Source organism: Pelophylax lessonae, assembly GCF_965119305.1.
Source record: "Pelophylax lessonae genome assembly, chromosome: 12".
NCBI lineage: Eukaryota > Metazoa > Chordata > Amphibia > Anura > Ranidae > Pelophylax > Pelophylax lessonae.
The window spans coordinates 179,650,636-179,673,761 of NC_138779.1; the positions used below are offsets into that span (position 1 = coordinate 179,650,636).

At 46.5% G+C, this 23,126-nt stretch overlaps 1 protein-coding gene across 1 annotated transcript in view; it reads left to right on the forward strand.

The window, feature by feature from the left end:
- The first annotated feature begins 2,332 nt into the window (after window positions 1-2,332).
- Window positions 2,333-23,126, forward strand: part of LOC309568316 (uncharacterized protein) — a 240,500-nt gene continuing 219,706 nt past the window's right edge. The window contains exon 1 of the mRNA XM_082273980.1: window positions 2,333-2,524. The gene's annotated coding sequence lies outside the window, so the exon portion shown is untranslated. The remainder of the gene's footprint in view (window positions 2,525-23,126) is intronic.

The window sequence follows — 23,126 nt, forward strand, 5'->3', positions numbered from 1 at the left end:
GTATTTTAGTGCAGACTTGCAGAATTGATGAGTCAACCACACAAGCAGGAAATTATGTTTCTGGGGTGTGGTCAGTACACATTCTGTGTACAAGACCACCTCCAGGTAGTCATATTGCATTGCATTTTCAAAAAATTACAGAGCTACAGATTGAAAAGGAAAGTTAATTATTAATACCATTCAATTACAATATGACTTGTGTTGCAATTGTATACGCTTTTTTTTTCCTTTGTGCTATTTTTTTTCCCCACGAAAGTGAAGTTTCAGATCCAAAATGTGAAAACAACAATTTGTTCACAACATTCTACAGGTATATGGCCAGCATAAGACTAAATCCTTGATCTCGTAGCTGTCTTTAAAGTAGAGTTCCGGCCTATTTTGCAACTTTAGGGATTCCTGGAGTGCTCGCTATGCTGATCAACAATTGGGCATTTTACATTTTTTTTGGGGGTCCCTTACCTTATTTTCATTGCATTTTTGATTGTACTTCCTCCTTCTCCCCCCTCTGTGGCCGCGGCCACCGACATCACTTCCGCCTTTGCATTGCAACCTGGGAGCTGTTTGTCATCACTCCCAGGAGGCTGGAATCAGGAAGAACTCCCAGAACAATCCCTGGAATCAGGAAGAAGGACACAGGAGATTACACTGCGGCTTCAGATGCCCACATCCAAGATGGCTGTGCTCAGACAGCATTTTTAAAGGTAAGATTTTGACTAAAATCCAATACTGTACACCTTGTAAGTATGAGAATAGCGGTTCTGTAAAGGGCGATGGATTAGAATTATAGGGGTATTTTTAGTTAAAAAAGATATTTGAGGCCGGAACTCCGCTTTAATAAATAGCATCTCTTAAAACACAAATTTTACTTTTACATGGAATCACGTTCTTTTTTTCATGTATCATGGCACTTTGGTAATAGAAATATTTTATTCTTTCATATCTTTTTTTTCCAAAACATATTTCAATCATGGTTATTTCATGTGGACTTTTTCCTTGATACAAACATGTATGAAAGCCTTCCCTGAACTCATTTCCAGTCCAACTTTCTCCTTTTTTCTACATATTCTATGCATTCTACTGTTCTGTTTACTACAGTTGTCTTTAGGGCCAGTTCACATGGGCATTATTAGCAAGTGTTTGGTAAATGTTCACAAAGCAATTAAAGTGACCCTTTCTTTTACCAATGCAGGGCAAAGTATAAGCATCAATTAACCCTGCTCTCCTTCCAAGCAGCCTGTGCTTGCCTTTATTGCCCCCCCCCCCAGCTCTGTTCAGCGAACGTCAGGAAAATCAAAAAGCCAACATTTCTAGATATGGGTAAGCATGTGATTTACTCACCCTCTTTCATGTGATTTTACTAAATGTCTCCTGATTAGTCCGGCACTGTAGCATTGGGCCACAGAAGGAGTCCACAGTCCTTTGGAGTTTCAACAAATCTGTCTGGAGCTTACACAAGGTTAGTTAAGTAACCTTCACTGTAACCGTTTCTAAAAATTACATTGATTAAAGGACATTTTCACTTTTGAAATAGTCATTTAATGAATTTCTTCCACCTGATAACATACTTACCATCTCATGTTGCCTGTATTGTCCTGCCTGGTTTCACTCAACCCCCCTGTATTGTCCTGCCTGGTTTCACTCAACCCCTGCAAAAAAAACTACAATTGGTTATTCTATATGCTGCACTTGTGTGCCACGACCCCAATAATGTTTTTGGAACAGTTATACTATGCATGATTGCCGAAGGTACTGCTTACTCTGATTTTGCTGTGAGCTTCTGTGTGCATTAGAGCCTACATATTTTTCTGGCTGGAGGACTTCCAGAATTATCTAGCGTTTTCCTCCCAGCCTTAAGCCTCGTACACATGCAACGAATTTCCGCTGACCGGTCGTCCGTCTTTTATCCAGAGTGCGTGTCTGTTGGTTGGAATGTGCTCTAGACTGCACACGAATTTTCCCGTACGACAGAATTCTACTTCAGAAGTGATGTCATGTGTTGGATTGCTTTCTATGTGTTCTTTCATCTCTGAGCATGCCTAGTTTTGCTCATAAGATTTTTCCCCTTCGAAATATGTACTAATGAGACGAAAATCGGACATGTTTTGACGGAGGACAAAAGTTTTAATACCTGCACACCAGGATTTTGTCAGGCGAAAAGTCGGAGTCGGCTGTCGAAAGCACCATACTAACAAGCCGAAAATCGGCAGATCGGTCGTCGGACGAAATTTCCCGGCCGAATTTCTTCTCGTGTGTACGGGGCTTTACTTTTCCTGACCATCCCTTTCATTAATTGGATTTCCATTTTTTCAATGATGCATTGCAAATATAGCTTTCCTAAGATGGGCATCTGACATCAAGCAATGGTAATATTAGCATAACGCCTCTCAAAAGCCATCCCACAGTTTGCATCCGTGAGGCAAGGGGCTGCAATATTTTCAGGAAGCAATGCACAGCTCCCTGCTGGTCTCTCCCACCAGTCATGATGTGCCTGCATTGCATAGAGAAGCACAGAAAGCCAGAAAAGGTAAGTATAACATATATCATCAAAGAATAGAAAATATAATGTAAAACATCAATGTTTATCAAAATATATGTACAGTATATATATATATATATATATATATACAGTATCTCACAAAAGTGAGTACACCCCTCACATTTTTGTATATATTTTATTATATCTTTTCATGTGACAACACTAAAGAAATTACACTTGCTTCAATGTAAAGTAGTGTGTGTACAGCTTGTATACCAGTGTAAATATGCTGTCCCCTCAAAATAACTCAATACACAGCCATTAATGTCTAAACTGATGGCAACAAAGGTGAGTACATCCCTAAGTTAAAATGTCCAAATTGGGCCCAAAGTTTTATTATTTTGTGTGGCCACCATTATTTTCCAGCACTGCCTTAACCCTCTTGGACATGGAGTTCACCAGAGCTTCACAGGTTGCCACTGGAGTCCTCTTCCATTCCTCCATGATGACATCACGGAGCTGGTGGGTGTTAGAGCCTTTGAGCTCCTCCACCTTCCATTTGAGGATGCTCCACAGATGCTCAATAGGGTTTAGGTCTGGAGACATGCTTGGCCAGTCCATCACCTTTACCCTCAGCTTCTGTAGCAAGGCAGTGGTCATCTTGGAGGTGTGTTTGGGGTCGTTATCATGTTGGATAATAAATTAAAAAAATGTGTAACACTATACAGTCCTTTATAGAATAAAGTACCCAGTTGTGCTTTAGAAGCATTATTTGTTTCAAACTAAATATACAAATTTGGAAAAAAATACACATTGCTTGGAAATTTCTTGTGTTTCAGACCAGTTTTTTTTTTTATCTCTGTTATTTAATTTCTTGTGGCAGAGTTTTTCAGGTTATTATGTTAACAGACTATAAATAACCTTAAGCAATGGCAGTGTAAGTCTTATCTAGCATGGAAAATTAGATAAATTGTAGGTGTTATAGCAAACCTGTCATTCACTAACAACAGGGAAGAAAAGGGAGAGCACGCTGCCGATGTTCTGCCGAAAACTCCAATTTGCAAAAATCTCCAACCCTGTAACTTCTGGTGACTCTACAGCAGCAATAATTGGATATTTTGTCGAGTTGCTGTTTTCACAGACCACCCCCAGCCTATACACTATGGTACACGCTATGAGGAGTGGACATTGTTAAACCGCCCACTACTAACCAACAACATGGCCGCTTCAAAGGCGGCAACAACTTTTTCCCCTTTACCCGATGTTCTGTGAAAACAGGCAACTGGTTGTGTACCATAGTGTATGGGCTGGTGGTGGTCTGTGAGGCTGGCTTCACACTCCTGCACGGAGCAGCTCACAGCAGGGGTCCAGTGCATCTCTGCTCACCATTTCAGTCCGAATGTTTGACAGAATTCGGACCCGAAACAGACCAAAAAACGCACAGGACTCCTGTGCAATTCTCAACGGAGCCGCTCCGGAGATATGTGAACCGGCTGCGTAGAGAGCCGGTCACAATCTCCTGACATAGGAATTGGATGCGGGGAACACCCCAGAGCCAACAACAGCATACCTCCCAACCGTCCCGGAATTCGCGGGACTGTCCCGCAATTTGGAGTGAGTCCCGCGGTCCCGCGGAGCGGGCTGAAGTCCCGCAAAATCATCTGGCCGGCCATCTCTTCTCCCCCCTCCTCCTCCCAGCTCCGCCCCCGTCTTCGGGTCATGCCTCTAAGCGCCGGGAAACAATCAGAGACACAGACTGTAGTCAGGGCGTCTTTAATGCAGGTAAAAACGGGCTGTCATTTTTGGGGTGCCCAAAGCAGTTGCCCCTTGCTGCCCACGCTTGCCAAATGTCATGGCTTTGTCTAAGCTGCTGTCCCGCTGTGCTCCATTCCCCGGCTGCATTCCGGCAGAGCCACGGTTGGGACAGCTTGCAGCCATTTCACTCCATGTTTGCTGCCCCTGCCTGCCCACTGTTCACACATTATCGCCCCCTGTACCTCCCCCCAGTGGCGTACCAAGGGGCGGGGGGGGGGGGGCGGCCCGCCCCAGGTGCCACGCACTGGGGGGTGTCAGCTGGTGTCCTGCCCGGTGTCCAGGGGGGGGAGGGGGGTGGAGCGGCGGCGGGAATAGGGGCGGAGCCGCGGCGGAAGAAGGGGGCGTGGCCTCTACTAGAAGAAAGGGCGGAGCTTCAGCGGGAAGAAGGGGCGGAGCTTCGGCGGGAAGAAGGTGAGTGCCGAAGTGTGTGCTGGATAGGAGGGGGATGGGGCAGCTGCATATGAGGAATTCATCTTTCCCTAGCTCCCTGTCCCCTTCAGTGCTCTCCACCACCCTGGTTTTCCCTGCCCACCCCCCAAGTGCTACCTGTCCCCCCCCCCCCGCAGTGCTCTCCACCACCCTGGTTTTCCCTGTCCACCCCCCAAGTGCTACCTGTCCCCCCCCCCCCCGCAGTGCTCTCCACCACCCTGGTTTTCCCTGCCCACCCCCCAAGTGCTACCTGTCCCCCCCCGCAATGCTCTCCACCCCCCTTGTTTTCCCTGCCCACCCCCCAAGTGCTACCTGTCCCGCCCCCCCCCCGCAGTGCTCTCCACCTCCCTGGTTTTCCCTGCCCACCCCCCAAGTGCTACCTGATATGTGCCCTCCCAACCCCCATAGTGTGTGCACTCAGGTTCTGATATGTGCCCTCCCAACCCCCATAGTGTGTGCCCTCAGGTTCTGATATGTGCCCTCCCAACCCCCATAGCGTGTGCCCTCAGGACCCCCTGATATGTGCCCTCCCAACCCCCATAGTGTGTGCCCTCAGGACCCCCTGATATGTGCCCTCCCAACCCCTATAGCTGTGGCTGTGTGTGAGAGAGGCAGAGGCTGGGCGGGATTGCCGTGTGTCTCATTGTAGAGGGGAGTTTGTGAGACTACAATATCCAGCATGTCTATGGAGGAGGAGCTCTCCCCCCTTTCTCTTCTCCCCCTTTTTCTTCTCTCCTCCCTCCCTTCCCATCCTATACCCCTCTGTCCTCACTTCCTCTCTGTCCTCCCCCCCCTTCCTCCCTCCCCCTGTCATCTCTCCCTCCCTCCCTCCGTCATCTCTCTCTCCCTCCCTCCCTCTGTCATCCCTCTGTCATCCCTCCCTCCCTCTGCATTGAAATGGGTCACGCTGGTTATTTTCCATTAAAGGGGTCACGCTGGCCATTCTGCATTAAAGGGGTCACGCTGGTTATTCTGCATTGAAAGGGGTCAGGCTGGTTATTCTGCATTGAAAGGGTTCAGGCTGGTTTTTCTGCATTGAAAGGGGTCAGGCTGGTTTTTCTGCATTGAAAGGGGTCAGGCTGGTCATTCTGCATTAAAAGAGGTCACGCTGGTCATTCTGCATTGAAAGGGGTCAGGCTGGTTATTCTGCATTGAAAGGGGTCAGGCTGGTTATTCTGCATTGAAAGGGGTCAGGCTGGTCATTCTGCATTAAAAGGGGTCAGGCTGGTTATTCTGCATTGAAAGGGGTCAGGTAGGTCATTCTGCATTGAAAGGGGTCACGCTGGTTATTCTGCATTGAAAGGGGTCAGGCTGGTTATTCTGCATTGAAAGGGGTCACACTGGTTATTCTGCATTGAAAGGGGTCAGGCTGGTTAATCTGCATTGAAAGGGGTCAGGCTGGTTTTTCTGCATTGAAAGGGGTCAGGCTGGTTTTTCTGCATTGAAAGGGGTCAGGCTGGTCATTCTGCATTAAAAGGGGTCACGCTGGCCATTCTGCATTGAAAGGGGTCAGGCTGGTTATTCTGCATTGAAAGGGGTCAGGCTGGTTATTCTGCATTGAAAGGGGTCAGGCTGGTTATTCTGCATTGAAAGGGGTCAGGCTGGTCATTCTGCATTAAAAGGGGTCACGCTGGTCATTCTGCATTGAAAGGGGGCACGCTGGTCTCTCTGCATTGAAAGGGGGCACGATGATCTCTCTGCATTGAAGGGGGGCACGGCATGCTGGTCATTCTGCATTGAAAGGGGGCACGCTGGTCATTCTGCATTGAAAGGGGTCACGCTGGTTATTTTCCATTAAAGGGGTCACGCTGGCCATTCTGCATTAAAGGGGTCACGCTGGTTATTCTGCATTGAAAGGGGTCAGGCTGGTTATTCTGCATTGAAAGGGTTCAGGCTGGTTTTTCTGCATTGAAAGGGGTCAGGCTGGTTTTTCTGCATTGAAAGGGGTCAGGCTGGTCATTCTGCATTAAAAGAGGTCACGCTGGTCATTCTGCATTGAAAGGGGTCAGGCTGGTTATTCTGCATTGAAAGGGGTCAGGCTGGTTATTCTGCATTGAAAGGGGTCAGGCTGGTCATTCTGCATTAAAAGGGGTCAGGCTGGTTATTCTGCATTGAAAGGGGTCAGGTAGGTCATTCTGCATTGAAAGGGGTCACGCTGGTTATTCTGCATTGAAAGGGGTCAGGCTGGTTATTCTGCATTGAAAGGGGTCACACTGGTTATTCTGCATTGAAAGGGGTCAGGCTGGTTAATCTGCATTGAAAGGGGTCAGGCTGGTTTTTCTGCATTGAAAGGGGTCAGGCTGGTCATTCTGCATTAAAAGGGGTCACGCTGGCCATTCTGCATTGAAAGGGGTCAGGCTGGTTATTCTGCATTGAAAGGGGTCAGGCTGGTTATTCTGCATTGAAAGGGGTCAGGCTGGTTATTCTGCATTGAAAGGGGTCAGGCTGGTCATTCTGCATTAAAAGGGGTCACGCTGGTCATTCTGCATTGAAAGGGGGCACGCTGGTCTCTCTGCATTGAAAGGGGGCACGATGATCTCTCTGCATTGAAGGGGGGCACAGCATGCTGGTCATTCTGCATTGAAAGGGGGCACGCTGGTCATTCTGCATTGAAAGGGGGCACGCTGGTTATTCTGCATTAAAGGGGTCACGCTGGTTATTTTCCATTAAAGGGGTCACGCTGGCCATTCTGCATTAAAGGGGTCACGCTGGTTATTCTGCATTAAAGGGGTCAGGCTGGTCTTTCTGCATTGAAAGGGGTCAGGTAGGTCATTCTGCATTGAAAGGGGTCACGCTGGTTATTCTGCATTGAAAGGGGTCAGGCTGGTTATTCTGCATTGAAAGGGGTCAGGCTGATTATTCTGCATTGAAAGGGGTCAGGCTGTTTTTTCTGCATTGAAAGGGGTCAGGCTGGTTTTTCTGCATTGAAAGGGGTCAGGCTGGTCATTCTGCATTAAAAGGGGTCACGCTGGTCATTCTGCATTGAAAGGGGGCACGCTGGTCTCTCTGCATTGAAAGGGGGCACGATGATCTCTCTGCATTGAAGGGGGGCACGGCATGCTGGTCATTCTGCATTGAAAGGGGGCACGCTGGTCATTCTGCATTGAAAGGGGGCACGCTGGTTATTTTCCATTAAAGGGGTCACGCTGGTTATTTTCCATTAAAGGGGTCACGCTGGCCATTCTGCATTAAAGGGGTCACGCTGGTTATTCTGCATTAAAGGGGTCAGGCTGGTCTTTCTGCATTGAAAGGGGTCAGGTAGGTCATTCTGCATTGAAAGGGGTCACGCTGGTTATTCTGCATTGAAAGGGGTCAGGCTGGTTATTCTGTATTGAAAGGGGTCAGGCTGGTTATTCTGTATTGAAAGGGGTCAGGCTGGTTATTCTGCATTGAAAGGGGTCAGGCTGGTTTTTCTGCATTGAAAGGGGTCAGGCTGGTCATTCTGCATTAAAAGGGGTCACGCTGGTCATTCTGCATTGGAAGGGGGCACGCTGGTCTCTCTGCATTGAAAGGGGGCACGATGATCTCTCTGCATTGAAGGGGGGCACGGCATGCTGGTAATTCTGCATTGAAAGGGGGCACGCTGGTCATTCTGCATTGAAAGGGGGCACGCTGGTCATTCTGCATTGAAAGGGGGCACGCTGGCCATTCGGCATTGAAAGGGGGCACGCTGGTCTCTCTGCATTGAAGGGGGGCACAGCATGCTGGTTTCTCTGCATTGAAGGGGGCACACTCTACCTTGATTACTGAAGGCCCCTTTCACACTTTTGTGACCTCAAAGTCACGCAATTTTTAACAGCGTTTTTTGCCGCAAAGCAATGCCTATTACATTTTTCTGTTTGCGCCCCCCAAAAGAGGGCATTTGGGTTGGATGGAGCTGGGGGGCATTTGGGGTGGATGGAGCTGGGGTGGGAATTTGGAGTGTTTGGAGGTTGGATGGGTGTTTGGGATAGATAGTGCTAGGGTGGGCATTTGAGGTGGATAGAGCTGCTGGGGGCATTTGGGGTGTATGGGGGGGGTGTATGGAGCTGGGGGGGCATTTGGGGTGTATAGAGCTGGGGGGGTGGATGGTGCAGAGTCTGACCCTTACATTCTGTACATTACATACTCCTGTCTCCTGCATTCTGTACATTACACACTCCTGTCCCCTGCATTCTGTACATTACACTCTCCTGCACTATATACACAATACTGTACATTATATACTTCTCACCAAAGTCTTCATTGTCCCAACAGTTGCTGGTTGCTATGCAGTCTCTGACTATTTTAATGAAGTTCTTCTTTAAGGTAGGCTGAGCAATCAAAGCATATTTTATGAGTACTAGGAAGTCTGGGTTTTGTTTACCCTATCCCTTAAGCCCCTCCCACTGCTAAGCAATTGGCCACACCCACAATTTGCCACGGCGCGCGCCGCAGGTTTGTTTCTCTTTCAGTGTCCCTCATTGCGAAGTTCAAAAGTTGGGAGGTATGCAACAGGCATGACGTACAGGTACGGGATTTTGCGCTTAAGGGCCGCCCTGCCATAGTAAATGTACGTGGGGCGGCCCATAAATAGTTAAAAGGTTAGTTCACCTTTACAAAAAAACTGCCTATGCAAATATGGAGTGTCTGTATATAAAACTGAATAATAACCTTCTTATAGGTGTAGGATATTTAAAGCGGAGTTCCAGCCATTTACTCACCTGTCCAACGGTCCAGCGATGTGGCCGCCGGAAGCCTCGATCCTCTCCCTCGGCGCCGGCATCACTGCTGTGGGCACCCGGCTGTTACAGTTTGCGGCTTCACAGCCGGGTACCCACTGCGCATGCGCGAGTCGCGCTGCGCGCCGTGATTGGCCGGCAATCTTCTGGGACCTCTGACGTGTCCCAGAAGATTGCAGGGAGGGAGGGGGAGAGGAGAACTTCCGCTCAGGGCGCCGCGGCGCTCCGAGCGGAAGTGGGAGCGGGTACCTGTCAAAACTAGGTACCCGCTCCCCCCCCAAAAAAATGACATGCCAAATGTGGCATGTCGGGGGGTCAGGACTCCCTAAAGCGGAAGTTCCACTTTTGGGTGGAACTCCGCTTTAAGTACCTCAAGAAGCCTGACTGGAATACTCCCAGGACGTTGCTAGGACACTACTAAGTGAGGCCTAGTTATTACTGTTCACCTCTACCATCACAGGAGTGAGCATTTTTTCTGATTCAAACTTCCTCACACGCTCTCTCTTTCCTCTGATGCAGCAGCCTTGAGCTCAGCTTTTGAAAGTTCACTCCCTGCCATGCTGGGGGTGAGCAGTAATGACTAGGCCTCAGCAACGTCCTGGGAGTATTACAGTCAGGCTTCATGAGGTATGTAAGTGGCCTACAACTATAGCAAGAGCATTATTCAACTTTAGTCAGAGCGTCACAGTTTGTTTTTATCTACAGATGCCCCTGATCTGCATAGGCAATTTTTTGGTAAAAGTAAACTAACCCTTTAGGGCCAGTTCAAACCATAGAAAAGCCGTCCGGATGCATCCAGATGCTTTTCTGCATTTTTGACACGTTTTTGATGCATTCTAGTGCATTTTTTATGCATTTTTTTGGCGTGTTTTTGATGCAGTCCAGTGCATTTTCCTTAACCCTAAGAGCCAACTCACACCATAGAAACGCAGTCTGGATACATTTCAGATGCTTTTCTGCATGGGCATTTTTAAAGTGTTTTTGATGCGTTTTTGGTGTGTTTTTAATGCAGTCCAGTGAATTTTTTCCCATTCATTTTTCTTAACCTTAAAGGGGAGTTCGACCCAAAAGTGGAATATCCACTCATTTGCTCCCTCCCCCCCTCCGGTGCCACATTTGGCACCTTTCAGGGGGGAGGGGGGAAAGGGTACCTATTATTGACAGGTACCCTTCCCCAGTTCTGGGATACGGCGCCGCGGCGCCGTCCCTCTGAAGTTTGGCCCCCTCCTCCTTCCCCCGCCACCGAGCCAATCCGAATGCGCACCCCGCTTCGCGCGTGCGCAGTAGGGACCTGCCCGTGAAGCTGTAAGGCTTCACTGCCGGGTTCCCTTACCGTCAATGGCGGTGGCAGCACCCGATGGAAACATTGGCTGCGGTGCCAACATCACTGGATTCCAGGACAGGTAAGTGTCCCAATATTAAAAGTCAGCAGCTACAGTATGTGTACTGTAGCTGCTAACTTTTAATTTTTGAAGAGGGGGGGGGGGGTGGAACTCTGCTTTAAATAAGAACATGTGTGTTCCAGTGAGTTTTTGGTGTTTTCCAGTGTGTTTTACCGCGTTCCAGTACAGTCCTGTGCAGGAAAAATGCAGAATGTTCTACTTTTTCTGGAACTGGAACGCACTGGAACTTACCACATTGGTGAGAACTATGGCATTGAAAACCATATAACTTACTATCCATGCATTTTTGATGCAGAAAAGAAATGCACTGGACTGCATGTGGTGTGAACTGGCCCTTAAATATGGAAATGTGTGTTCCGGTGTGTTTTTGATGTGTTTTACAGCGTTCCAGTACAGTCCAGAGCAGGAAAAATGCAGCATGTTCTACTTTCTTTTTTCTGGAACTGGAATGCACTGGAACTGACCACACTGGTGTGAACTATGCCATTGCAAACCATATAACCTACTGTCCATGCGTTTTTGATGCCGAAAAAAAACACCCTGGACTGTATGTGGTGTGAACTGGCCCTTAGCATACACAGATAAGATTCAGCCTTCAATAATATCCGGTCAGATAATACCTGTGGGAAAAAAATGGCACAGTTTTTCTAGCAGGGAATAATTCATTTTCTATTTGATAAGCATAGTGCTCCCTTTGTTGGCTGCAGCTGGCTCTGTTCCCAGGGAAACGCAGTTCTGTTGCTATAGTAACGGAACAGCTGGAAATAGTTCTGGAGATGATAAGATCCTGGGTATGATCATCTTTGTGCTCTACGGCAAATACACACATGTTCCTGGTGTGTCCATATGCACCATGCTCCATTTATACCATGAAAACCATTTTCTCCGGTCTGTAAACTAAGCTGGATTTGTATATTATAATACGCATTTAATGTAATGTTTTATAAAATGCAACAGAAAAGCCTTGCAAGAAAATGTATTGTTTCAGCTATTATTGGGTTATTTAAGGGCTCACTTACAGGGGTGATTAGGGCCAGCCTGCAAATTGCAGCAGAAAGAATCAGCGGATTCTCCCAGCCGGAATCACCTTTGTTTACATTTTGCTGCATCCTTCCTGCTTGTGTGTAGCACCCTCCTAGGTAGGTGCTAGAGAGAAAGTATAGTTTTGGGTCCTGTCTGCCTTTCAGAAGGACTGCAGGTAAATGTATATTGTTCTCTGCTTACCAGAGAGCAGGATCTGTTAGTGAGGTCTGCTCAATGTGAAACTTGTTCTGTCTGCAGAGTGTTTCATACTGGTCCAATAGAGAGGCATATTGGACAGTGGGAGGAAACCTGACAAATCAGTGCACAGGCATTTGGTACAGCCCTGGTGATTTGGCAAAGGCAAAGTGCCTCAGTGCATGCTGGGATACTGTATAAAGGTCAGGAGCACATTTGCTCAAGGTCCCAGAGGGAGGGGGTGGCTGCCTCCTCCTCTGTAGAGGGGTTGTGAGGCCTCAGGTAGTCGACTAGAGAGGAACTGAACCTGAAGGTCCAGTGAAGCTGACTAAAAGGGGAGACACTGGAGAATCTGATTCTGCAGTACAGTGAGCACAGATCTGTGTCAAGGGGCCTGACCTGAGGGGGGCCACCGCTGAAGCTAGAAGAATCAGTGGACGGGTGTCAGTAAAGGGGATGCTAGTAAGTGTCCCGAAGATAATATAGGTTCACGAAGTTTATTGCTGGAGAGAAAAGAGCAAGGAGACTTAACCCTTTCCATACATGTGGCAGTATGGATTAAGCAGTGCGCTGCTTCCACAAACAACCTGGTGAGGCAAAGTGAGAGTTGTCCTTATCCATTTAATTAATGACAAGCTGACAGTGGTAATGGATAAATGCACATGTGGGTAGGGAAAGATAATTCCTGCTGGACGCAGAAAGAATCGCCCAAGCTTGGATATCTGTCCCTAACTGCAGGTACCTGCTGCATGTGTGATACAGGCAAGCAAAGATGGCTCCTCTCAGCCTGTCAACACTTTGTCCAGGCTGAACATTCGCATATCCCTGGGCAGGGGAGGACTGGGCCAGGGGGCAGGGAGGCAATTGCCCCCTGGGCCGCTCTGATGTCCTGTAAAAAGGCTGCACTGCTTCTGCCACAGACATGCCTAAAGGATTCCTGGTGGAGAGGAGTAAAAAGTCCCCGCTACTAACGCAGGCCTAGCTTCCCAGCATGGATGGTGTAAACTGTGTCAGAGCAGAGTCTGATTCCTTGCTCCACTAGAGACTCTCTTCCCCTGGCCAGCCCCAACCAAACTGTCCCAGCTCCCCCAAACGCCCCAGCTGGCCAGGTTGGGAACACGGATTCAGCCAGTGAGTAGAGAGTATCTGGAGCAGGGCTTCAGCCTGGAATGGGGGGTCAGGAGGAGGACGGGAAGAGGGACAGTGGGAGGGGGGGGGCCAAGTCGCAGCACCATGGGCCTCTAGTTTGTACTTGCCCCCCTGGGCCAAAAGTTGCCAGTCTGCCCCTGCCCCTGGGATCCCAGTTGCAGTAATGTGCTGATTCTTACTGCTGGAATCTGGTGTATTTTGCTAATCACCCCTCTCAAGGCTGCCTAATGGTGGCCACGCCATTTCTTTTTAACCTATTAATGTGCTTTTTGATCAAAACAATCAAATCCGCAAATAATCGAATAGCCATAGGTTCACTTCTGATTGCGTTAGACTCAATTTTGATTTTATTTGATCAAACTGAGTTGATGGACCGGGGCAGAATATTATCAATCATTTTACATCAGTTAGCAACACTGAGATACTTTGTTCATGAATACAAATGTATTATGATCGATCAGATTATAAGATTACATAGTCAAAACAGAGATCAATAATTTACAATCATTATAATCATATGATCGTTAGCTATCAGTCAAAACCCACTTCCTGTGTGTAGCATATTGATTGAATGGGTTGTTGACTATTGATTGATTATTCCTATCTGAAGAGATCAATCAGAAAATAAGTAGATCATTTATTAAAGCGCTTATGGCCACCGTAAGGGTTTGTTCACACCATGGGAGAGATTTACTAAAACTGAACCATATAAGATCTGGTGCAGCTCTGCATAGTTCCAATCTTCCAGGTTTTATTGTCAAAGCTAAATTGAACAAACTGAAGTTAGAAGCTGATTGGCTATCATGCACAGCTGCACCAGATTATAAATGCTCCAGTTTTAGTAAATCCAACCCCATGTCTGTTAATCTGCATTAATCAATGCAGGCTTAGGCCGGGTTCACATATGTGAGGCCTCGAGTTCATGCCTGGGGTCCAGTGTCTGTCTGTTCACCGATTAAGGTGCCATTCAGGTCCGAATTTTTGCCTGAATTCGCACCTGAACTGGACCCAAAAACACACAGGACCCTTCTGCAATCTGAACTGCCACTGCCCTGAACCTCTGCGAACTGGCTCCATTGAGAGCCGGAGACACTCGCCTGTCATGCGAATTGGATGCGGGGAAGCTCGCATCCAATTCACATATATGTGAACCCAGCCTGAAGGATTTCTCAGCTCTGAAAAGCAGGGGGTGGAGAGCTGAAGTTACATCAGTGAAAAGAGGTCTGAGAGTTGATTGGAGGGAAGGCAGGACCGGACTGGCCTACCGGGATACTGGGAAATTTTCCAGTAGGCCGGCGAGTCCGCCTGTCTTGGGGCTGCTTTAAGGGCAGCGGCGCCCATAAAGAAGATGTCTCCGGGCCCGGCTGACACGGCAACTGCGCATGCGCCGTCCCGAAGATTGCCGGTGTTCCCGTATATGCTTCGGCATTTTCGGTCATACAGCGCATGTGCAGGTCCCGTGACGTAATGGTGCCGGGCAGCGCCATTTTTAAATGTATCTCCACTCCACTCCTCTCCCTGGTGGTGCGCGCCGGCCGGCCGGGCAATAGGACTGTACCCCTCCGGCCTCTGCTGCCTCTGGTCAGTGATCACCTGTCCTCTACCATCCATTGCACAGCCTCTGACCACCTGTCATGTTTTGCTCTCCTGTCCCTTCCAATGCACACCCTCTAAACACCTGTCATGTTTTTCTCTCCTGTCCCTTCCAATGCACAGCCTCTGACCATCTGTCCTGTGTTGCTATCCTGTACCATGTCCGCACATCCTATGACATCTCCTGTACCATGTCCGCACATCCTATGACATCTCCTGTACCATGTCCGCACAGCCTCTGACATCTCCTGTACCATGTCCGCACATCCTATGACATCTCCTGTACCATGTCCGCACAGCCTCTGACATCTCCTGTACCATGTCCGCACAGCCTAAGATGTCTCCTGTTCCATCTAATGCACAGCATCTGACCACCTGTCCTGTGTTGCTATCCTGTAGCAAATATTGCCAGAACATATTGGTCTTATCTATATATAATACACTCTTCAATGTGCTTTAAAAAGCATGGTTTTCCCTTATATGAACAAGAAAATAATGGTGTTATGCTGTTGGGCCAGTATAATAATGCTATGGGGCTGGTATGAAATTATTTCCTGGGCTGGTTTTTATTCCCAGTCCGGCCCTGAGGGAAGGGATGTGCCCCCCTTCACACAGCACACAGGAGAAGAGCTGAGGCTGTCAATCAGCTGGAGCTCCCTCCTTTGTCACTATTTTTCTCATGGTGTCAGGAAAATTCATGAGAAGTAATTCGATGCTTGGAGCAGAGGAACGAGACAGCAGACAGAAATCACACTGAGTGCTCTGGATTGAAACAAGTACACACTATAGAGGGATATGCTTTGTTCATAATTCATATCTATGGTTTACAACCACTTTAACGCAGGGGAGCACAGAAAACAAGCATGCTCTGTTCACACTTGGGGATGTGGAGCAGTGCAGAAATCTGCAACATGTCTGCATTTCTCAATCCCGGACCACAGATCCATTTCTCTCTTTGTTTCCTGCATTGTACAGCGTTTTACCGCGCTCTAAGGCTGCATTCACACTTTGCCATTTTATGAATGCACGTAAATGGCATTTGATAGTAGGTGAGGAGGCGATATCTCACCTACTCACTGATGTCCTGGGCGCATCTGATTGTAGTTAGGCTCGGACGCCCATCCCTAAGCCATCGTTCACACTGAACACGGCTTTGAAATCGTGCAACTTCATCTGAAATCGCACGATTTTAAAGCAGAGACATCTGTGCGGCTTCATGCACAGATGTCTATTGAAATTGCACCCGAAATCAGCAAAAGTAGTGCAGGAACTAGTTTTGCAAATCAGTGCGGTGCTGCAAAGTCGGCGTTGCACCGATTAAAATGTTGCCATTGCCGGCAATAGGCTGCAACTTGTCATGTGATTTGACCTGTCTAATCGCATGACAAATCGATTCATTGTGAACAAGAACTAAGGCTCGATTCACAGCTATGCATGTTACATTTGAGCGTTTTTGCAGTGCTTTTCTGTTCTTTCTGCATTTCTAACAGCGATTTTACCGAGATTTTGCCGCAATTTGCATTTTTTTATGATTTTTTTGTTTTGGAAAAATTGTTTTTGGGCAGATTTAAAACCGCAAATCGCTGCAGAATTGTGGCGAAAACGCACTACATGCTTTTCTGCAGCTTAGCCATTGAAGTCTATTGAACCAAAAAGACACTGTTTTGCGATTTAAAAAAGTCCTTGACCCTTCCCAAAAATGCAGAGGCACAAAAATGCATTGATGTGAACTTGTTCCATAAGAACCCATGTTAAAAAAAAATGTCCTGCGTTTCTGCAAAAAGCATGAAAAAACACATTGGTGTGAATGGAGCCTAGGCACAGATAACTGGTTTGTGTGTTGCTGTATGTGAACAGTGATGGCTGCTGACTGCAATAGTTGTACAGGCTGAGCCACAGCTGCTGCTATTTGCTTTAAACCTGTCATTCCAGCCACCAGAATCCACTGACTCTTCCTGCTGAAATCCAGCATATGTCGCTGTGATGGTGTTCACCGTCACTGGGAGTGGGGAACAGATACTTGGGGGACGCTGAGAGAATGCTTTGGATGGCTTCAGATGGGACAGCAATATTTGTCAGCAATATCTCTCAGGAAATGTATGAAGGTGAATGGTTGCTAGAATATTGCAGGAGTGTCTCAAAGACCCTTGCTAGATAGTGAGATGGGGTGGGGTTTGTTATTGGTAAATGCCTGTATTCCATTGTTCTATTGTTTCTGTCTGCCTTAAGATAAACTTATTATGGGATGTATATGTGTATGTGGATTGGCTGCTAAGGGGGAGGGGGGATTGCCCCACAGTGTATATCTCTTTGTGCATGTGTTTGAATAAACAGTTTGAGTTCTACTTCACCCTCAATCTAGAGTCCTATCTCTTATTGGGGAAATCTGCTACAAGGGATTGCTATGTTCTTCATACTCCCTTGATAAATTACTAAGCTCTTGTAAGAGCTTGTTCCTGTTCCTGCTTCACTCTCTGGGGAAAGAGAGGTTCACCCATTGGAACCTGGAGCCTTGTAGTAGGTCCAGGGTGGGTAGGAGACGGTGAGACCCCAACCAAGCTGGTGGAGTGCTTGGAGCCCTCGGGAAGTGCTAGGAGCATCCATCAACAGAGGTGCCCAGTCAGGGTGCTGGTTGATCCGTTACAGTCACTAAACACCCGTGTGAGGTAGGCTTTAGGGCAAGTTCACACCACATGCGGTCCAGTGCGTTTTTTTCTGCATCAAAATCGCATGGAAAGTAGGTTATTTGGTTTTCAATGGCATAGTTCACACCAGTACAGTCAGTTCCAGTGCGTTCCAGGTCCAGAAAAAAAATCGAACATGCTGCATTTTTTCTGCACTGAACTGAATTGGAAAGCGGTAAAACTCATCAAAAATGCACCAGAACACACCTAAATGCACTGGAACTCCCATGTCCTTATTTAAGGTGAGGGAAAAAAAAGGAAACAAAATGCACTGGAATGCATCAAAAATGCACCGGAATGCATCAAAAACACGCAAGCAAAAAAGCATCCGGAATGCGTTTCTATGGTGTGAACTGGCGCTTAAAGTTACCAAAAGTTGTACTTTAAATATCTTTATTTTTTAGGTGGCCAGTGCATAAATATCAGTTTGTAAACTGCACTGCTGTCAGTTGCCACAAGAACAGCATCGTTTGTCCTTGTTCAGCACAAGCCTTTCAATAAGTCCTCTTCTCACTTTATGGTTCTTGCAGGCTTGACTGGGTGCTGTAATGAGCCTATAATTACTGCTATCATGGTCACAAATTCTGCTGTGAGGACAATCAACATTTTCTACTGAAAAGTCAATTACACAAAAATCAATATGTGTTTTAAATGTCTTTCCTTGCTGTATCACTAATCGCTTTTGCATAGATATTTTATAGATATTTTAATGCAAAATGCCAAATAAAAGAACTTCATTCTAATGAAAAAAAGATGTTATGTTAAAAAGTTTTTTTTGGAAACCACTATTACTGATTAACATAATTATCATCTACTTTTGCAGATGGGTATGGGCAGCATAGTGATATGGTTATCTCTCTTGGCTGAAAGCTCCAGCATCAACTTCGGACACCATATTGGTGGAGATAGTGTTGCATTGGTTTCCTTCCTTAAAGGAGAGCTCCAGTGTACATGAATGGAGAAGTATTCTGCTACTTGGTACCCATGGCTCACACATTTCCCTTGTTTCTGGAACTGACGCTGGCCTACTGGGCCTTTAGGTATGGGTCTGACCATACCAAGCAGCCTGTGTTCTAGGCATTTATGCTCGGGCGCATACTGCCCTAAACGTTCATTCTGCTAGGTGCATTGTCCAGCCCCATCCATCCGCAGCTGGACCACGCACCAATGCCCTCTACTTGAAGCTAAATGCCTAAGCCCCATGCACCGGAGCCAAACACCCAGTGAGCATGTGGCCTAAAAATTATTGAACCAAAAAGGAGAGCTCCAGAAAATATAATTGGAAAGAGTCCAGGGCCAATCACTTGCATGTGTTTGCTGCATGGGCGTTGCAAAGCCTGCTATTGCTTTCAATGGATCTGCCTATTCACAGCTAATTGTGGGAACACCTGCTGGGGTTCTCACAGTTGATCGCAGGCAGGGTGCATTCGCAAGTGTGAATGTACCCTAAAGCCGGCCATAGATAGAGTGATTTTCTTTCCTGCAACCCTGGGTTGTCAGTGTTGATGGGGAAAGCCCTCTTGTGGAGCTATTGTGTTCTCACCGGGGAAGGGGGGAGACATCCCTGCCAGGAGAACACACAATGATTACTACCAGCAGCTAAAGCCACTGGAAATAATCGCATGAACAGTCTGGTATGCGGTCTGTACCCAAGTTGATTGATCGATCAACTTGGGTACAATCAGCCTGCCCATATATGGTTAAAATCTCAGCTGGTCCCTGCTGAACCGGCTGAGATTTGAATCCTCTATCGCTGGCATATGGCCCTAGGCAAAGTATTAGCTTTTTGGGTCCTTCCTCCCAGCATATGAAAAATATATTGCTTGTTTTTTTTTTTTTAGAAGATCATTCAATACTTACCTCAATCCACAGTCCAGCAGTCTACCTTTCCACCAGTTCCAGTTATGACCACCAGTCCCCTGAGCTAATAACTTAGAAGAGCTCATAGAAACCTGACTGAAAGACGCATATAAAATGGTACTATGACGTTGCCAAGAGAAAGCCTTTTGAATACTTAGTTACATAGTTGGTGAGGTTGAAAAAAGACACCAGTCCATCCAATTCAACCTATGATGAGTGTGTGTGTGTTTATGTCAATAGTCCATTTTATACCACTGTATGTTGTGGTCATTAAGGTGCTAATAGTTTTTTGAAACTATCGATGCTCCCCGCTGACACTACTGCTTGTGAAAGGGAATTTCACATCCTTAACGCTCTGACCAGAGGAGTAACTAGAACCTTCAGGGCCCCGATGCAAGAACCCATGAAGGGCCCCCCCTGGAACCCCTGGGAAGGGGCCCTTCCCTTCAAGCCTGGGGCTCTTCCCACTGATCCTGGGGCCCTTTACTCTCAGTGTGGGGCCCTTTATTACGGTCCCGCAGTGGGATCCTTTCACAAGTTCTGCAGTGGGCCCCCTTCCTGCCATCTTGTGACCTTTGCAATCCTGGAAGTTCACCCACTGGTTTCAGTAGTTTTTATTTTTTGGCATTTCAATTGTATTATTTTCTATCATTTTATTTTATTTTTTTACAATGTCACTGACTATGACTCTGTCCATTCAGAAAAGGAAGGAGCTGGTCAATTACATATTTACCGTCCCTTCCTGGTTCTCTATTGTGACACCGCCCCTGCAGCAGCTGGCAGGAGAGGGGAGGGAGCACAGTGGGGGGGGGGGACCAGGGGAGCACACAGGGGCCCAGAGGCAGCAGAACACAAGTGAACTGGATAGGAGGAGTGGCGGGGGCAGCATACAGAGGAACCAATCTCCTCCATTTTCCTCCTGCAGCTACAGGAGGAAAAAGGAGGACAGTGATTTCTCTGCATGCTGCCCCCGCCGCCCCTCCTATCCAGGTGTACAGGGGAGCCGCACAGGCCCCCTGGAGCATGGGGCCCGGTTACAATTGCAACCCCTGTAGTTACGCCCCTGGCTCTGACGGTATAGAACCCTTTACGCAGTTTAAGTTTAAACTGCTATTCTTCTAATTTTAACAAATGGCTGCAAGTCCTTTTATGTTTCCTTTCATTGAATAGTTTGTTCCCTATGCTAAGGTCACGAGTACGGTAGTTGTACATTGATATCATATCTCCACTCAAGCGTCTCTTCTCCAGAGAGAATAAGTTCAATGCTTGTAGTCTTTCCTCATAGCGGAGATCCTCCAGTCCCTTTATTAGCTTTGTTGCCCTTCTCTGGACTCTCTCCAGTTCTAGTACATCCTTCCTGAGGACCGGTGCCCAGAACTGGATGGCATACTCGAGATGTGGCCAGACAAGAGTCTTGTAGAGTGGGAGAATTATCGTTTTATCTCTGGAGTGAATTCCCTTTTTAATACATGCCAATATTCTGTTTGCTTTGCTTGCAGCAGCTTGACATTGCATGCTGTCGTTGAGCTTGTCGTCTACTAGAACCCCCAGGTCCTTTTCCATCTTAGATTCCCCCAAAGGCTCCCTCTAGTGAGTAACTTGCATTCGTATTTCTGGCACCCAAATGCATTACCTTACATTTTTAAACATTAAACCTCATTTGCCATGTAGATGCCCACCCCATTATTTTGTTCAAGTCTTCTTGTAAGTTTTCCACATTTTGCGTAGAAATTATTGCCCTGCTTAATTTAGTATCGTCCGCAAATACAGAGATTGAGCTGTTTGTCCCATCTTCTTGGTCGTTTATGAATAAATTAAATAGGATTGGTCCCAGGACAGATCCTTGGGGACCCCACTTTTCACACCAGACCATTTTGAGTACTCCCCACTTATCATCACCCTTTGGAATCGCCCCTGAAGCCAGCTTTTAATCCGGGTACTCACTCTATGGTCCATACTTACGTACCTTAATTTGTACAGTAAATGTTTGTGGGGAACTGTATCAAATGCCTTTGCAAAATCCAGATACACCATATCCACAGGCCTTCCTTTATCTAGATGGCAGCTCACTTCTTCATAGAAGTTTAATAGATTGATCTAGCAAGAGCGATTTTTCATGAATCCATGCTGATTTCTGCTAATGATATCATTTTCATTACTAAAGTCTTGTATATAGTCCCTTATCATCCCCTCCAATATCTTACAGACTATTGATGTTAGGCTAACCGGCCTGTAATTCCCTGGGAAATATTGATACCACGTTGGCTTTTTTCCAATCAGCTGGTACCATTCCCGTTAGTAGACTATCCATATAAATTAGGATAAGTGGTTTGGGTGTAAGCCATCCGGTCCCGGTTCCTTATTTATGTTACGTTTTTCAAATCTAGTTCTGAGTCTGTTTTCTGTTAACCATGAGGGTGCTTCCTGTGATGTGCTTTTAACTTTACCATTACAAGCTGGGTAACTGTAGCCTCTTAATTCTCTTGTAAAGACTGAGGAGAAGAATTTATTTAGCACCTTTGCCTTCTCTCTGTCCTTTGTAGCCAGATTCCCTTCGCCATCCTTTATGGGGCCAATGTGTTCTGGCCTCACTTTCTTACTATTTATATACTTAAAGAATTTCTTGTTTTTTTTTTCTACTCTCTTCAGCTATGTGCCTTTCGTGTTCTATTTTAGCTGCCTTGATTGCGCTATTACATTTCTTATTGCATTCTTTGTAATGTTTGAATGCTGCCAGTGACCCCTAAGCCTTGTATTTTTTTAAGGCCTTTTCTTTAGTTTTTATATGCATTTTTATGTTGGCCTTTTCTTTCATTTTTATTTGCATTTTTACGTTGGAGTTTAGCCACCCAGGGTTTATTTTAGCTCTTTTAAACGTATTTCCCATTGGAATGCACTGGCCAATACCTTTATTTAGTATGTTCTGAAAGTACTCCCATTTTTGCTCCATGTTCCTTGTATCTAGGATTTTATCCCATTTTATATTGTCTAGCAAAGAACGCAGTTTAGGGAAGTTTGCTCTTTTGAATTTCAGTGTCCTTGTATTACCCTTGTGTTTGCTATTTCTATGATTTATACTCAAACTAATTGACCTGTGGTCACTATTTCCTAAGTTTCCCCATATTTCTACATCCGTGATCAGGTCTGTATTGTTATTAATCAGTAGGTCTAGTAACGCATTGTTTCTTGTCGGTGCGTTCACCATCTGACCCATGAAATTGTCCTGCAAAACATATAGGAAATGGCAAGCCTTAGATGAATGCACAGTTCCTTCTGCCCAGTCTATATCCAGGTAATTAAAATCCCCCATTATAATGACATTTCCCATCCTTGCTGCCATTCCAAGTTATGATAGGAGGTCCACCTCCCCCTCCTCCCTCTGGTTGGGTGGCCTATAGCATACGCCCAATATTACCTTTTCCATAGTACCTTCCCTTTGAAGCTCTACCCATTGGGATTCTACCTCCTTCCTAGCTCCATTCGTGATATCATCCCTCATATTCACTTGCACATTGTTCTTGATATACATGCATACCCCTCCTCCTTTTTACCCTCTCTATCTCTGCGATAAAGGGAATACCCTTGAATGGTTACCGGCCAATCATGAGAGTTGTCAAACCAAGTCTCTGAAATTCCCACAAAATCAAAATCCTCCTCATATATTAGCAGCTCCAGTTCTCCCATCTTGTTGGCCAAATTTCTAGCATTGGTATACAAACCTCGTAATTTTTTCTGGTTGCATACTATATCCACGTTAGATGTTATGAGGCTGAACTTTTGATTTGTCAGCCTACCTACA